At 35.5% G+C, this 17746-nt stretch overlaps 1 protein-coding gene across 6 annotated transcripts in view; it reads left to right on the top strand.

Annotated features, from left to right (window-relative positions):
- Window positions 1–17746, top strand: part of NRG1 (neuregulin 1) — a 1097062-nt gene that overhangs the window by 284852 nt on the left and 794464 nt on the right. The window lies entirely within an intron of this gene.

Here is a 17746-nt window from a genome sequence, read left to right as displayed (position 1 = left end):
ATTGAACAGCTGTGCTAACCTTAATTTAGCATCACTTGGTGACTACTAAAAATAGTGTGGAAGAATGTTTTAAAGTTTTGTTTTCTAGTGGAAGAAATATATTCTCATTATTAATAGTATGGAAATAGAAATGTAGAAGGAAGAAAATCACTTATAATTTTATCATCAGAGATAATCAATGTTAATGTTTTAGTACATTTCTACAGCTTTATTGCTTTGCTTAATTTTATAAACTTATCATTTTCTTTAATGTGTACAAAATGGTACATAAAATTATTTTACATCTTTTTGTGATAACAAAATAAATACGTGTTCAATTTTTGAGAAAATGAAGTAATTACGAGCAAAGTATAAAGAAGAATAGATTTGATTTCTAAAAAATGGCAAAAGTAATTTGGAGCTACTTTTGATGACAGGGTAGGCAATCAAGCTTGGTAAAATGAGTTGAAAATCAGTTCCAACTATAAATGAATTAGACTTTTTGAAAGCATATGTTTGTGTGTATTCCATACCTGCCTCTGAAGTAATTTTTTAAAGAGGTGTATTCTGAATGGGAGCATCATTATTAGAATATGATGGTTATTTTGAACAGGCATATATGAATGTATGCTCCGGACCACAGGTCCCTAAGCTTTGGAGAAACAACACAATGAGAAACCCTATCACCAAGCTGTCAGCTGTTCTCTATCTGGAAGAGGGCTTTTTAACAATAAGCAGTAAACTTAGGCTGCAGTTGATTTTCTTTCCATCAAAGATTCCATGGAGATATTATCTTGGTCCAGTGAATTACAAACCCACCTCCTGGCTTTAGCATTCTCTCCATTGCTTTTCCGGACATGGTTTCCTCCTCTTCCTATCATGTTAATTACTCAGGAGACATAGCTATAGGTTTTCTTTTGGTTAGATCAGTTTAGGAAAGAAAAGAAAACTTAATCAGTGAACAGATTTTTTTGGTATTTTCTCTGTAATATTGGGATTCCTCTTTGTTAGTTTTGCTCTGTTTCCTGTTGTAGAAAAGGCTGAAAATCACACAGATAAATGAGAGAGTGGACAGTTTTCCTATGATTTGTGACATAAGATTTGTAACAATAACTGTACATAAGGGAAAAGGCACCTGGTATGATACATTTTAAAATCACTGTTTGGATTTCATTCCCCAACTCTGTGATGCAGATTTAGGGGTAGCATGAATATTCTCATAATGAAGATTGTTAAAATCTTAAAACTATTCTAGTCCTGAGTTGGCTCCAGAATGACACTTATTGGGACGATCACTACTGTACATGCTAGTAAGGAGGAGGTAGAGATGCTTGCGAGGAAACAGAGAGATGCACAGAACTAGGAACAGTCCCAAGATGGAACTTCAGAATGATTCAGGTCTTAGGAAATATGATCTGTGGGAAGAAGTTAAGGCTTTAGGGTCATTTTGCCTGAGGAAAGATGGCTGTGAGGGTCTTTAACGATGACTCAAATATATGAGAGATTATTTGTGTGGAAGATGCTGACCAACTGTTCTGTAACCCCACTGGGAAAAGAAATAGATTTAAGTTACAATGTATGGGATTTAGATTAGATGAAAGAAGTATGTTCTGATGGTAGGAATGTTAGTTAGAATGTTATTAAATGTTAGAATATATTTCCTAAGTAGATTATGAAATAATTTTGCTGAAATTATTTTAGTTATTTGTGTTTACGTAATAAAGAATAACAACTTATATACAAAATATTAATATATACGATATATATTATGTGTGTGTACACACTATTTACCTCAATAGTCTTACTAAGCTTATAATTCTATTATTTGGAGACTCACAATCAGTGCCTTTCAGATACTGTTCTAGAAGTCCTAAGTATGTGGATAATATCCCAAACTGGATGATATTAGCAATGAATTTCACTCTATCAGTAAAGGAAGCTGTTACAATTTTGCAAAAGGAAAGATAAACCTTTTTTCACTTTCTGCATTAGAGCAGTGAGAAAGTTTAACATTGCCAATTCTTTTTGTTGACCGAGAAGAAAGTCAAGGCAACAGTGTGCTTCTGGGAGGGCAGTGATGCATTTCACAACACTGACGACTGTCAGTTCAGAATTTTGACGCTTCCGGGATCCTGAATTGCCTTTTCTTGAATAGGTCAGTGTATTATTTTTCCTTCAGTTTTTCTCCTTAAGCAGTAAAACAGACCATCTACGCTTCAAATATTTACACCTTACAAGTGGATAAACCCTCCAAATGTATTTTTTCCATGAAAAGAAAAACAACCAGCAGCAATAATTTCTACTAAGATACTTTTGACACAAAGTTATTAGATGCCCTAAGATCTTTTTGTGCAGATTTTATATACCCCCATCATTAATAAATCTGTTACCAGCATTATGTTTCTCTCTCCCTCTGTTGATAATTATTTTTAGACTAACATATTCATACCTCCTTCTGATGAGAAACATTAAAATCTGGAAAGTGTATGAGGAAACTCTAAAGCTCTGTATTTACAAAGAGGAGACTCATAAATATTGCTTAATTAGAGTGAAGCATTTTATACTACTCCATTTTGTATCACAGGGGAAGCCTAGTCATACGCTAAATTGTTTTCATTAAAAGATGGTGTAATGAAATATTAGTGGTCAAAATATAAAGCCTTAATCTCAGGAAACAAACTGAGGGTTGCTGAAGTGGTGGGGGGTGGGAGGGATGGGGTGGCTGGGTGATAGACACTGGGGAGGGTATGTGCTATGGTGAGTGCTGTGAATTGTGTAAGACTGTTGAATCACAGACCAGTACCTCTGAAACAAATAATACATTATATGTTTAAAAAAAGAAAAAAAAGATAGCAGGAAGGGAAAAATGAAGGTGGGGGGGGGGAAATCGGATGGGGAAATGAACCATGAGAGACTATGGACTCTGAGAAACAAACTGAGGGCTCTAGAGGGGAGGGGGTGAGGGGATAGGTTAGCCTGGTGATGGGTATTAAAGAGGGCATGTGTTGAATGGAGCACTGGGTGTTATAAGCAAACAATGAATCATGGAACACTACATCAAAAACTAATGATGTATGTTGATTAATGTAACATAATAAAATAAAAAAAACACAAAATATAAAGCCTTATTCTAAATACCAGTCTTCATTTTATAATAGAAATAGAACTAAAAAGGATCTGTAGGTTAATCAGTTCATCTCCTCAATTAAAATGTGCAGCCTAGGTCTAGAATGTGACATCCTTTTCTAAATGTTACAAATCCAGTGGTCTTTTTTTCTCAATGTCATTCTAAATTGATCGTTTAGAAGTTTTCCCTCTGCATATATAGCTGACACTTTTCTAAAATTATTTTGGAGATGTATACTTTTGTAAGAGAACCTCATAAACAAGCATCCTTGATTTGAAAACAAATGAGAAGAGCTGTCAAGTTTGTGGACTAACTAAATATGTGTCTACTCTCCCTTCCTAAGTCCCATTTGAAATGGCAGTGAAGACAGATAAAAGAGAATGTGTTTCTGAGCATGATGAGGAGTCTGCTCCTGAGAGCAGAAAGAAGAGGCCCCCGAATGAAGCTGGAGGAGCTTTCAAGGAGGAGCCCAGCTGGGCTCTGAGTTCAGTGCAGCAGATAAAAAGAACAGCATAGGTACAAAGCAGAAAAACAGAAACTGAGGTCATCAGTCACAAGTCTGAAGAATGGCTCAGGTTTGCACTTTCTGTCCCCCTGCTTGTAACCAGTTGCAGTATTTACAAGAGGTAGAACTCTTCAAAGGCATTCCAACAATCCCTATGTGAGAACTGAGGTCTTCTAGTGTGTGAACTGGTGACCAAGAATAACACCACATTCTAGTTCTAGTAGTTGGACAGGCCCTAGCTAGTTTGTATGTTCCGTGTGCAAGACCTAAAGCAAAGCACTTACTGTTAATCAGTGTAATAATTTGTCAAAAGGAATAGATAATAGAAACCAGCAGCATAAAACAGAAAAAAAAAAAAAAAAAAGGAAATCACTCTGGGGCAGGATTTGTCAACTTCTGCACTATTGACATTTTGGGCTGAATTTTTTTATAATGGAGAGGGTCCTGTATGTTGTACAATATTTAGCAGCTTCCTGGCCTCTATCTAGTAGATTATAGTAGCAAGCAACTCTTCCTCTCTACCCATTGTGAACAACATTGTCTCAATATCTGGACAAAGATATTGCCAAATCCACAGGAGAACAGAGTCAATCCTGGTTGAGAACCACTACCCCAGAGGAAATTAGTGATTTAGAGAAAAGATACTTTAAAGATATCTAATTAGTATCCTGAGAGATATAAAGAAATTGTCATCTTTAAAATAAGAATATTCTAATATGAAACATGGGTAAACCAAAGCAGATATAATCCATGGAATTTTAATGCATAATTACCAACATTTTAAAAAAAGCGGCTATAAAAAATTTCAAGAAAATCTTTCAGAAGAAAAAAAAAGATGTAAAATATGAGAAAAGTAAAGAGAGAGAATCAATTTGCAAAGCCCAATGTTTGTCCAGTAAGAGTTCTGAAACCAGAGGAAAAGAACAACCAATGAGTTAAAATAATCATGAAATTTTCTAGAGTTGAAGAAAGACACATGTCTTGAGGATAAAAAGGCCAAACTAATGCTGAGGACAGTAAATTTTAACAGACCTACACCAGACACATGCTGATGAAATTTCAGAGTTCTAAGACTAAAGAGAAGATTCTAATGGTTTTAAAAAAGAAAAACATAAACAAATGTTCTTCATAGGAATGAACATTATACTAAAGTTTTCAATCAGCATCTCAAAATGCCAGAAGGGAGTGGGACCATGGCCTCAAAATTCTGACAGAAAACAAACCTAGCCCTAGATTTATATACCCAGGAATAATTCAATCAAGTATGAGACTAAATAAAGAATTTTTTGTGATATAGAGAGATTCAGAAAGTTTATATCCCAAACTCATTTCTGAAAAAAAAAAAAGTTACTTCAGGTTTTATTCCAGCAAGACAAATTCCAAATCCATGGACTATAATTAAACCAGACAAGCAATGAAGAATATTCCCTGAAAGGCAGGTGGGTAGTAAGCAACAGACCAGTCCTTGCACTTTTTGACAGTTAAATGGTTTCATGGAGAACCTGGGTGATACTTGGATCATGGCATAAGCTGACAGTAATTGGGAGGAAGTGAGGTTGAAGAAAAGCGTGGTTTGGGGCACCTGGGTGGCTCCGTCGGTTGATCATCTGCCTTTGGCTCAGGTCATGATCCCAGGGTCCTGGGGTCGAGCCTCATGTTGGGCTCCGTGCTCAGCGGGGAGTCTGCTTCTCCCTCTCCCTCTGCTGCTCCCCCTGCTTGTGCTCTCTCTCTCTCGCTGTCTCTGTCAAATAAATAAATAAAATCTTTAAAAAAAGTGTGGTTTGTTCAGCTTACAGGGTAAGAGGTGAAGGCAGACTGTGAATAGAGATGAGTTTATCTTCCAAAGTTTATAGCAAATAATGGAGCATATAAAAAGGTAAAGCAACAAAATTTGGAAGGAGGAGGAAGAAAAAGAAACTACTATTAAGAAAGTTAAATGCCTTATCTTCACTAAAAAAGAGTCAATGCTGCTTAAAGTTTAAAAACATATTGAGACATAGTGGCATAAACATACAATGTAGATTTATGGAGGTTTACCTTCAGAACCACAAAATCAGTAGTCTGAAGTGTCTGAGTTGGGATATAGTATTAGAATGGCAGATGAGGAGGGGTGCCTGGGTGGCTCAGTTGGTTAAGCGACTGCCTTCGGCTCAGGTCATGATCCTGGAGTCCCTGGATCGAGTCCCGCATCGGGCTCCCTGCTTAGCAGGGAGTCTGCTTCTCTCTCTGACCCTCCTCCCTCTCATGTGCTCTCTCTCATTCTCTCTCTCTCAAATAAATAAATAAAATCTTTAAAAAAAAAAAAAAAAAAAGAATGGCAGATGAGGAGACTTTCTTTTGTCCTCTTGTATGATTTGAATTTGTTTTATGCATAAAAAAGAGGGTGGGGTAGGAACAAAATATGGAAAAGTACAGGACAAGGGCACACAGAGTAACATTTGCTTTTTTTATTCTTAGAAAAATATTGGCCACCAGATTCCTTTCTTTGTGACACATACTCTTTAGATACAGTTTAAGATTTTACTTAAAATTTTATTTACGTGCAAAATTGCCCCGCCAATTTTGATAGAATAAAATAGAGCACTTACTTGGAGATTTGTTATTATTTTAGTGCCTTTAAACAATGTTTCCCTTAAAGAAAAAAAGGACAAATAGACATAAACTCACATGCTTTTAAAACATAGAAGGAGGTACTCAAACCTGATCCATACTACATTTCCTGTTTTGTCATGAATCTGAAAAAAAGACAGAAAACATGCTGTTTTTATTCCCATTTTTAGTATTCTGTAGTTTGCCACCTCATGTTGATTATAATAGTTATGAAGCCTCAATTCTTAAAATTGATATGGTTTGGTTTATATATAGTGTTTTTGTGTGTATATTTTGGATAGCATTTTTAGTGGTTGCTCTAGGTATTACATTAAATATACATAACTTATCACAGTCTACCATTGTAATCATTCCACCAGTTGAAGTGAAGAGTAGAATTCTTCCCTTTACATTCCTTTACCTTCCCCATTTATAACTGCCTTAAATATTTCCTCTATGTCAGACAGAACCACGTCAGTGTTATAATTTTTTTTTGTTTTTGTTTTTGTTTTTTTTAAATGCTTTATTAGCATTAACTAGTACCCTTAGTGTTATAATTTTTGCTTACACCATGAAATGTAATTTATAAAACTCAAGAAGAGAAGGAAAATCTATTGCGTTGATGCATTTTTCACTTACCATCTTTACTCCTTCTTGATATTAAACTTCCTTCTTTTATCATTAACTTTCTGTTCAGAGAACTTCCTTCAGCCATTCTTTTAGGATTTGTCTGCTGGTGACAAATTCTTTTCCTGTCCCTTCATTCAAACATGTCTTGATCTCCCCTTCGTTCCTGAAGGGTATTTGCAATGGGGATAGATTTCTGCGTTGACAATTCTTTTTTTTTTTCATTGCTTAAACAATGTTGTGCCATTTCATTCTGGCCTCTACGGGTTTTGATGAGAAATCCACTGTCACTTGATTTGTTTCTCTTTATGGGAAGGTATCCTTCCTCTTTCAGGATTTTTTCTTTTTTTCGGAAGTTTCACTATGATGCATCGGAGTGAATTTCTCTCAGTGTATTCTGTTTAGAATTTGTTCATCTGCTTGAATCTGTTATTTTTCACTTCTAAAATTTAAATTTGGTTTTCCTTTATATTTTCTATCTCTTTGGTGAATTTTCCCCCCTAGAATTTTGTATTTCTTTGTCTCAAGCACATTCATGGTAGCATGTTGGAACCTTTTTTGGTTGTTTTTAAAATCTTTATCAGATTATTCTAACAGTCTTTCTAGTTCTTATATGCAAATAATAGATCAAAACCTGGACAGTTTGGTTATTATTATGAGACTCTGGATCTTATTTAAACCTTCTGTTTTAACTTTCTTCTTCTTTTTTTTTAAGATTTTATTTATTTATTTATTTATTTATTTATTTATTTATTTATTTATTTGACAGAGAGAGAGAGAGCACAAGTAGGGGGAAAGGCAGGCAGAGGGAGAAGCAGGCTCTCTCCCGAGCAGGGAGCCCGATGCGGGGCCCAATCCCAGGACCCTGGGATCACGACCAGAGCTGAAGGCAGACCCTTAACCATCTGAGCCACCCAGACACCCCTTAACTTTCTTCTTCTGAGAGTTCCAACAGAGAAAGTTGGGTGGAGTTGGCATCCTCTTACTCCCAGGTGGGAGTAGGAGTTCAGGTTTCTCATTTAGCCTCCATTGACTCCCAGGCTGGGGAAGCAGGGGGATTTCTCATTATAGCTGGAATAGGAGTTTCAACTCCCCACTAGGCCTTCACTGATACATCGCTAGCTTGGTGGGAGTGCCTTATTACTGCTTCCGGCTTGGCCTTCAATAACAGGATGAGGAGGAGAGTGGCCATGTTACTTCTATATGGTGGAGGAAGTCTTGATTCCCCATTAGGCTTCATTTTCTACCATACTAGTGAGAGAGGAGGAGTGCTTCCTTACTACTGGGTGGAGGGAAAAGGGGATCTCCACAGGGTCACCACTGATACTGTGGATGGAGGGGCTTGTTACTACCCAGCAAAGATAGAATTCCAGGCTCCTTGTTCAGCCTTCTCTGGAACAACTGCAGTGATGGGATTGGGTGCCCAGCCTCCTTACAGCTTAGAAGAAGTGCTAGTAGAAGTGATGGGTGGACAGAGTGGGGGAGCACATTTTTTTCTTTGGTATTTAGCTGTAGTACAGTGGTTACTATGTAATAGTTTATCTTGCTAGGCAGCCTCTTTCCTGGTCCTTTGGGTGGAGCAATTGAGCTTTTTTTTTTTTTTTTTAATCTATTTTTCTGTCATCTAATCTTTATTTGTTGGGGTTTTGGTTTGTTGGATTTTTCAGCCTTGAGTGTGGAATATGTGAGGTAACAAGAAAACACAGGGAACCTACCACTGTGTTGTTCCTTGGGTCCCAAGGTCCCTAGCAGGTCTGCCTTCTCTTTTCCTTTCAGAATCTTCTTATGTTTGTTTCATATATAACAGCCAGGAATTTTAGTTATACTTTGTGGGAAGAATAGGGAAAAGTTTATCTGCTCCATTTTTTTGAGGGAAGTGGAATGTTCAAATAACCCACAGGAAGCCAGGAAACAAAACAAAACAAAACAAAACAAAATAAAAATGAAAAACAGAAAACAAAAAGTAGAGTAGTAGACATCAGCCCTAACATATTAATTACCTTAAAGGTAAGTGATCTAAATACACCAGTTAAAGACAAAAATTGTTTGGATGGGTTATACAAAACATGACCCAACTACGTGCTATTAGTAAAAAACTCAGTTAAATGTAACTGTATAGCCAAGTTGGTAAAAGATATATCACACAAACATCAGTCAAAAGAAAGCAGGAGTTTTCAGAGCAAAGAAAATTACCAGGGACAGATAGGGACAGTATATAATAATAAAAGGGTCAGTTCACCAAGAAGATATAACAATCCTAAATATATATGCATCAAACAACAGAGTTGCAGACAAATGAAGCAAAAGCTGATAGAACTGAAAGAAATGGACAAAACCACAATTAAAGTTACAGACATCAATATCCTTCTCTCAGAAACTATAGAATAGATAGAATCAGTGAGCATATGGAAGACCTCTGCTACTGCATCAACCAATTGGATGTAACTGATATTTATAGAACATCCAGCAACAGCAGAATATACATTCTTTTCTGGCTCCCATGGAACATGAACCAAGATAGATCATATTCTGGCCCATAAAAGAAATCTGAATAATTTTATTTATTTTAATTTTTTGAGAGAGAGAGCAAGCGGGGGGTGGGGAGGGAACAAAGGGAGAGGGAGACAGAATCTTAAGCAGGCTCAACACACAGTGCAGAGCCCAATGTGGGGCTCGATCTCACAACCCTGAGATCATGACCTGAGCTGAAATCAAGAGTTGGGTGCTTAATTGACTGAGCCACCCAGGTGCCCCAGAAATCTGAACAATTTTAAAAGGATAGGTATCATATAGAGTGCATTTATCAACCATAATGGAATCAAACTAGAAATGACAGAAATACTACAGAAAATCTCTAAACACTTGAAAACTACAGGACACACTTCTAAGTCTCAAGGGAAATAAAAAATGTATTGAATGAAAATGAAAATACTACATATCAAAATTTGAGGGATACAGCTAAAACAACAAGGAGAGGAAAATTTATAGCACTAGATGCATGCATTAGAAAAGAGAAAAAGTCTCACTAACTTAAGCTTCCACCTCAAGAATCTAGAAAAAAAAGGTAAACCCAAATGAATCAGAAGAAGTAAGAGCATAAACCAATGAAATTGGAAAGAAAAACTTAAGAGAACATTAATGAAACAAATAGCTGGTTGTTTGGAAAGATTAATAAAATTTACAAACTTGTGGCAAGATTAACAAAGAAAAAAAGACACAAATTTATAGTATCAGGAATAAAACAAGGACTATCACTGCAGACCTTACAGACATGACAAAAATACTAAGGGAATACTACAAACAAATGTGTGCAGAAAAAATTGACAACTTAGAAGAAATGAACTAATTCCTTGAAAAATGTAAAATACCACAATTCGTTCCTTATGAAATAGATTAGTTGAAAACTTTATCATTAAGGAAATTGAATTCATAACTGGAAAAGTCCCAAAAAAGAAATCCCTAGTCCCAGATGGCTTCATGAAGAATTCTAAGAAAATTTAAAGAAGATTTAACATCAATTCTACTCAATCTTTTCCAGAAAATAGAAAAGGGAACACTTCTGAATTTATTTTATGAAGCTAGTATTACCCTGATATCAAAACTAGACAAAGGCAGTACAAACAAAGAAACTGTGAACCAATATCCCCCATAAATATAAATCCAAATATCCTTAACAAAATGTTAACAAACTGAATTAAATAATACATAAAAAGAATTGTATACTGTGACCAAGTGGAGTTTATTCCAGTGATACAAGTCTGGTTCAGTATTTGAAATCAGTTAATCTAATCTACTACATTAACAGGCTATAAAAAGTTTCATTTGACGTAGAAAAAGCATTTAACAAATTCACCATCCAGGGCACTGGGTGGCTCAGTCAGTTAAGCATCTGCCTTCTGCTCATGTCATGATCCCAGGTCCTGGGATTGAGTCCAGCATCAGGCTCCCTGCTCAGCAGGGAGCCTGCTTCTCCCTCTCCCACTCCCCCTGCTTGTGTTCCCTCTCTCGCTGTGTCTTTCTCTCTGTCAAATAAATAAATAAAATCTTAAAAAAAAATTCACCATTCATGATAGAAAATCTTAGAGTAATAAGAGTAGAAAACTTCCTCAACTTGATAAAGAGTATCTATTAAAAAAGACTACAATTAATATTATACTTAATAGTGAAATACTGAAAGTCTCCCCCTATAATTGGAAATAAGACAAGGATATAAACTCTCAGCACTCTTCTTTAACATCAGACTGCAAGATCTAGACACTAGAGAAAGATAAGAAAAAGAAATACAGATCAGAAGGGAAGAAATAAAAGTGTCCTTATTTGTAGGTTTCAAAATTGTCTGCATAGAAAATCCAAGGAATCTACAGAAAAACAAAACCAAACCAAACCAACCAAACAAACAAAAAAACCCCAAATCAAAACCCCAAGCTGTTAAAACTAATGTGAGTTCAGCAGGGTCAAAGGATATAAAATAAATTTTTAAAAAATCATTTGTATTTCTATATACTAGCAAAAGATATGTGGACACCAAAGTTAAAAATATAACATTTATAGTTACTAAAAAATAGGTGTAAATTTAACAAATATATATAAGACCTATGCTGAAAACCACAAAATGATGAAGAAATCAAACTTGATATAAATAAAGGCAATGATATACAGTGTTTATGGATTGGAAGAGTCAGCATAATAAATATAGTGATTTTCCCCAGCTGATACACAATTTAATACAATTTCTATCAAAATCCCAGGAGAATTTTTATACTTAAGATTATTATAAAATTTATATAGAAAGGCAAAGAAATTAGAACAACTAAACAGTTTTGAAAAATGACCATATGGAGGAATCAATCTATATGATATTAAGTCTTATTATATAGCTACAATAATCAAGACAGTATTGGTGGAGGGATAGATGAATCAATCAGTGGTATAAAATAGAGAAGTCAGAAATAGAACTATGTAAATATGCTCAAATGATTCTGACAAAGGTACAAAAGCCAGTCAGTGGAGGAAAGATAGCCTTTCAGCAAATGATGTTGGACAACAAGAGGCAAAAAAAGTGAACATCCACCTGTCTCATTTTACACAAAAGTAAACTCAAAATTGATCACAGATTTAAATATAAACATGAAACTGAAAACCTCTGGAAAAGAACAGGAGAAAGCCTTCTAGGTCTAGGGCTAGGCAAAGAGTTCTAAGACCTGATACTGATTGTATGGTATACAAATGGAAAAACTTTAAAAGGTTGAAAAGACAAGCTACAGATTGGGAGAAAATGCTTGCCACATAGTGACTAAGGACTAGTATCTCAAAACTCAGTAGTAAAAAAAAGCAATCTTTTTCGAAAATGGGTAAAAAACATGAAGAAATAGTTCGCCGAAGAGGATAATATACAGATAGCAAAAAAGCACATGAAAAGGTGTTTAAAATCATTAGCCATGAGGGAAATGCAAATTAAAACAATGAGATATCACTACATGCTAATTGGAATGGCTGAAATTAAAAAAATTGTGATCACGCCAAATGCTGGCAAGGACATGGGTGGGAATACATTGATAGGGGGAATGTAAAATGGTACAGCCACTCTAGAAAACAGTTTGGTAATTCCATAAAAAAGTAAACATGGAACTACCATATGACCCAGCAATTACATTGCTATGTATTTATCTGAAAGAAGTGAAAACTTGTGTTCACATAAAAACCTGTACACAAATGCTCATATCAGTTTATTATATGTAATAGCCCCAAACTGGAAACAAATCAGCCCTTCAAGGGGTGAATGGTTAGACACATCAAGATACATCCATGCCATGCAGTACTGCTCAGCAATAAAAAGGAACAGATCCATGCAACGACCTGGATGGATTTCCATCTGAGATAGGCCAATCCCGAATCATTACATATTATCATTCCATTTTTATAACATTTAAAAAATAATGAAATGAAAGAAATGGAGAACAGATTCGTAGTTGCCTGGGACTAAGTAAGGGATGGCAATGGAGGGATTGAAGCTATAGAAGTACAACACAAGGGATCCTTGTGATGATGGAATTATCTGTATCTTGACTGTGTCCATGTCAGTATCCTGGGTGTGATAGTATACTATAGTTTTGTAAGATGTTTCCATTAGGGCAACTGGGTAAAGGGCCCGTGGGATCTGTGTTATTTCTTACAACTGCCTGTGAATCCATAATTATCTCAAAATGAAAAGTTTAATTTAAAAAAAAAATAGAGACTGCTTGATTTCATCAGTTGTTCAAACTTCCCTTAGCTTAAATAATTTCAGAACAAGGTACATAAGGAATGAGTCAACCACTGAAAACTCTCAATTATCTGTCTTGTCTTCCCTTTCAGTTTTGTTTGGGTTCTATTTTAGTGGCCTTGTAGAAAAAAACATAATACTAAAGTAGGTCTAAATTGTTTTTAACACTTTAGGGTAACTTCAGAATGCCTGTAGGTAATTTAATATCTGCATACATAAAAAAAAATAATGTGAAATTCTTGCATCTGGGTAGTTTACTGGGAGAGTAGAATATAAGTGAGTAAAGCAGTGCAATGATCAAATTACTTGTTGAATTGAGAACAGATTACAATTTACATTAAAAAAACCTGCCACTAAAATTAACAAGTCAGGAAACGACAGATGTTGGCGAGGATTCGGAGAAAGGGGAACTCTCCTACACTGTTGGTGGGAACGCAAGCTGGTGCAGCCACTCTGGAAAACAGTATGGAGGTTCCTCAAAAAGTTGAAAATAGAGCTACCCTACGATCCAGCAATTGCACTACTGGGTATTTACCCCAAAGATGCAAATGTAGTGATCCGAAAGGGTGCATGCACCCCAATGTTTATAGCAACAATGTCCACAACAGCCAAACTATGGAAAGAGCCAAGATGTCCATCAATAGATGAATGAAGAAGATGTGGTGTGTATATATATATACATACATACATACATACACACACACACACACACACACACACACACACACACACACACACAATGGAATATTATGCAGCCATCAAAAAAATAAAATCTTGCCCTTTGCAACAACGTGGATGGAACTAGAGGGTATTATGCTGAGCAAAATAACGTCAATCAGAGAAAGACATGTATCATACGATCTCACTGATATGAGAAATTCTTAATCTCAGGAAACAAACTGAGGGTTGCTGGAGTGGTGGGGGGGTGGGACGGATGGGGTGGCTGGATGACAGACATTGGGGAGGGTATGTGCTATGGTGAGCACTGTGAATTGTGTAAGACTGATGAATCACAGACCTGTACCTCTGAAACAAATAATATGTTATATGTTAAAAAAAAAAAAAAAAAAAGAGGGCGCCTGGGTGGCTCAGTCGTTAAGCGTCTGCCTTCGGCTCAGGTCATGATCCCAGGGTCCTGGGATCGAGTTCCACATCGGGCTCCCTGCTCGGCAAGAAGCCTGCTTCTCCCTCTCCCATTCCCCCTGCTTGTGTTCCTGCTCTCGCTATCTCTCTCTCTGTCAAATAAATAAATAAAATCTTTAAAAAAAAAAAAAAAGGAGAAGAAGAAGATAGCAGGAAGGAAAAAATGAAGGGGGGGAAATCAGAGGGGGGGACAAACCATGAGAGACTATGGACTCTGAGAATCAAACTGAGGGTTCTAGAGGGTAGGGGGGTAGGGGGATGGGTTAGCCTGGTGATGGGTATTAAAGAGGGCACGTATTGAATGGAGCACTGGGTGTTATGCACAAACAATGAATCATGGAACGCTACATAAAAAAAAAAATTAATTTAAAAAATAAATAAAGCAAGAAGATCAGCAAGCCTTAAGAGGTTGTGCCTAAGGAAAGTGAATGAGGTGAGGATATATCACATCTGTGAGAAACAAGGGAATAAGGCATTTTTTTTCTCAGATTTTTTTTGAGCCTTTAGGTTGAACCTGTTGTTGATTTCAGTAGAAGGAAGGAAAGTGAATAAACACTGTGATCTTTCATTAAAAAAACCAAAAAAACAAACCTGCTACTTGTGTAAAATTTAAAATGCTCTATTTCTCTCTGGTTGTTGGATAATCCCCCTTTATTGTTCTCTTATTTTGCTGTATTCCAATAATTAAAGACTCTTAAGCAGGGTGGATGTAGAAAATGTTAAAAGGTAAATTTCTCACAAATTGTACAGTATGTCATTTTCTCCCTGGGAAACACAAGTACTTAAAAGATGAGCATTTCCCTTAAATGATTGTGCTTATCCAATGTGATTCTGATTTCAAACAAACTCCTGGAAAGAATATCTGTTATGGATTTTTTTGGAATTTGAAAAAAAAAAGGCATAATTCATCTCAAGTAAATCCATGAGGATAAAATAATTTTCTGGCAAAACAGAGTATTATATGGGATTATCACTACTAGCTTTGAAAATGTAGTACCAAAATATCATATTTGGAGTGGTATTATCCTGAATAAAGAATATAGGAGGGGAAATAAGAGTATAAAAAGCCCATAAAGAGACTCTTCTATGTATGAGAGTCTGTGTTTAAGATGCTATATTATATACTATTTAATATAACATACTTTGATATGTAATAATGTAGAATATATTACGTTATATATTACAGGAAGGAAAGAATCATTAAATAAAAGACATTAGAGCAATTGAATAACTACAAACTTGGGCCCTTTCATGGCACCATATACCAAAATAGATTTCGTATAGATTTAAAGGTTAAATACAAAAAATCCCTCCAAAACCAAAAAGATGTCTAGAAGTATCTAGACAAAGTGTCTAGACATGTTTAGAAAATATATTTTCCACATAATATGGAATTCCATAAAAGGAATTCTTTCAAAGTATTAAAGGGAAAATATAAAGAGAAATATTAATAGCTTTTATTATATAAATGGTGAACTTTATGAATTTTAAACATCACTAATATCTTAAATATATTAGTGATATGTCATATAGAATAATTAATATACTAGCATATAAAATGCTCTTATAAATAAAGTGTACATCTTTTTTTTTTTTTTTTTTAAAGATTTTATTTATTTATTTGACAGAGAGAGAGACAGAGCAGGAACACAAGCAGGGGGAGTGGGAGAGGGAGAAGCAGGCTCCCCGCTGAGCAGGGAGCCCGATGTGGGACTCGATCCCAGGACTCTGGGATCATGACCTGAGCCGAAGGCAGACGCTTAACGACTGAGCCACCCAGGCACCCAAAGTGTACATCTTAAGAGAAGAAAAACAGACTTTTACATAGACAATTCATAAAATTAGAAATAATTATAAACAAAATTTTGAAATTCCCACCCACTTATTAACAAAAGAAATGCAAACTAAAATAAAATATTGTTAGGATGGCTGTTTTTTTTAAAGATTTTATTTATTTATTTGACAGAGAGAGGGAGAGAGCACAAGTAGGCAGAGTGGTAGGGAGAGGGAGAAGCCGGCTCCCCTCTGAGCAGGGAGCCCGATGAGGGGCTCGATCCCAGGACCCTGGGATCATGACCTGAGCCGAAGGCAGACGCTTAACCGACTGAGCTACCCAGGTGCCCAGAATGGCTGTTTTTTTAAGGACCAATATCTGACCTGTGGTCTGTGAAGAATAGTTTAATATATGGCTTGTGGGTATCTGTAACGTTTTTGGACAGAATTTTTAGAAAAAAGTAGTTTACAGTCTTAACAGCATTGATTTTCTTTATTCAAATCAGAAATGCATGTAAAAATATGAATCCTTGGCAGTTTACTTCAGCATTAATAATATTGTTGCCAAGTTCCAACTAACCCACTTACCCAATGGTAAAAATATTGTTATATACATAATTTTTATTCCCAAGGTGCAATGCAGTACCATTCAATCATTCAAAATTGCATTCCTACAACCTAAGTGTCCTCAGCAGATATATTTACACATATATCATGGAATATTATTCAATCTATAAAGAAGGAAATCCTTTCATTTGCAGTAACATGGGTGGACCTGGAAGGCATTATGCTAAGTGAAATAAGTCAGACAGAAAGAAAAATAGTGCATGGCATCATTTATTTGTGGAATGTAAAAAAAAAAAAAAAAAAGGTGAACTCGTAGCAACCAGAGTAGAAGAGTGGTTGCCAGGGGCTAGTGGGGGGAGAAATAGGGAGAGATTGGTAAAAAGTACAAATTTTTAGTTATAAGATGAATAAAGTCTGAGGATCTAATAATGACTGTAGTTGATGTCACAGTATTGTATAACTAAAATTTGCTAAGAGTAGAACTTTAGTGTTCTCATTAAAAAAAGAAAAGGCATAAAAATGTGTTTCCAAAAACATTCAGTGTTTAGGGAAACTACTAAAATTATACTAAATGAAAGATTCAGATGAAATTAATATATTTAATTTTGACAGAAGTTGACAGATTTTGATATAAACAGAAAAAAATAAATGTATGATAATATGATTTATCCTTACATATGAAAAAAAGGTTTGAAGGTAATATAACAAAATATTAAAGGCTTTGTTGTAATGCTGCCTCAAGTGTTTGAAAATACTTTCTGAATGCAATCAACTGTTTATGCACAAAGAAATTAATCACCACATTCTTAATTGTGAAAATTAAATGTTGATCAATAGGGAAATGTTAAATTACATCATCACATACTCATGATAGAATTCCATGCAGTCATTATAATTGTATCTCTGAAGGGTTTTTATTTTAATAATATGGTGAAGTACTTGGAGCATAATGCGAAGTGATGAAACAATATGAATATATGTTAAGAAGCTATAGGGAAATATGGTAAATTGTTAGCAGCCATTACCACTGAGTGCTGGAATCATAACTGTCATTTTCTCATTACTTTTCTGAATATTCCAAATTTTCCCTTTGGAGGTAGTAAGCCTCCACCTTTTGTAACCAGAAAAAAAAATATGTTTTTGAAATCTCTGAGGAATTATATATGTAGCACCA

This window comes from Halichoerus grypus, chromosome 3 (assembly GCF_964656455.1).
Source record: "Halichoerus grypus chromosome 3, mHalGry1.hap1.1, whole genome shotgun sequence".
Lineage (NCBI taxonomy): Eukaryota > Metazoa > Chordata > Mammalia > Carnivora > Phocidae > Halichoerus > Halichoerus grypus.
Note: the sequence above shows the minus strand (reverse complement) of the source record. Positions and strands in the feature narration are given on the sequence as shown.